General features: G+C 38.8%; 1 protein-coding gene across 1 annotated transcript in view; it reads left to right on the top strand.

Moving 5' to 3' along the window:
* Positions 1-688, top strand: part of LOC119585456 — a 14,716-nt gene that overhangs the window by 8,083 nt on the left and 5,945 nt on the right. The window lies entirely within an intron of this gene.

Below are 688 nucleotides of genomic sequence, written 5' to 3'. Positions count from 1 at the left end.
TGTCTGGGTATCGATGTGTGCTTGTTGCCTCCAACAAAACAAACAAAAATAAGCAATGTATTTTTGGTGGAATGCGCATTTTATATTCTATTTCTGACGAGATCAAATGTGCAGAAAGTTGTGTTAGATATATGTTTGTCTAATTCCGTGCATGACAAAACATTTTAATAACATTTAACATTTCAATAATAGACTCCCACTTCAAAGTTCTTTAATGCATGAATCACCAGTTTCGACTCTTGTATTCGATGCATATTCCCCTTACTTCTACTGACACGTGTATCGGATACTGTATTAAATACACGATTCAAAACTGGGGGTTCGAAGACTAGCAATACTGTATTGGCCTTTTCTACATCCAGACATATTCAGATTGATAGTCTCTCTGCTTCTATGTTCATATATTGTTATAACACTATGCCGTTCCTCTCTGAAGAGACAATAGGTAAGAGGATCCTTCTACGTGATAACCATCGCTACTCGAGAGGGAGAAAGGATTTAGACAGAACCGTACGGTCCGAATTCTTGCATGAAATCCGCAAGCGCAGTTGCAGTACCGTTTCCTATAAACTGGATGAGGGAACACCCAGCGTTAGAGGGTCACTGATTTAGGGAAATAACTGGTCGGTCTTACTACAGGAAATTGTCAGTGTTGAAATAGTGTATACTCACTCTTATTTGCCTACTC

The sequence above is a fragment of the Penaeus monodon genome, chromosome 19 (genome assembly GCF_015228065.2).
Source record: "Penaeus monodon isolate SGIC_2016 chromosome 19, NSTDA_Pmon_1, whole genome shotgun sequence".
In the NCBI taxonomy this organism is placed as follows: Eukaryota; Metazoa; Arthropoda; class Malacostraca; order Decapoda; family Penaeidae; genus Penaeus; species Penaeus monodon.
This window is presented reverse-complemented; position numbering and strand designations above follow the sequence as displayed.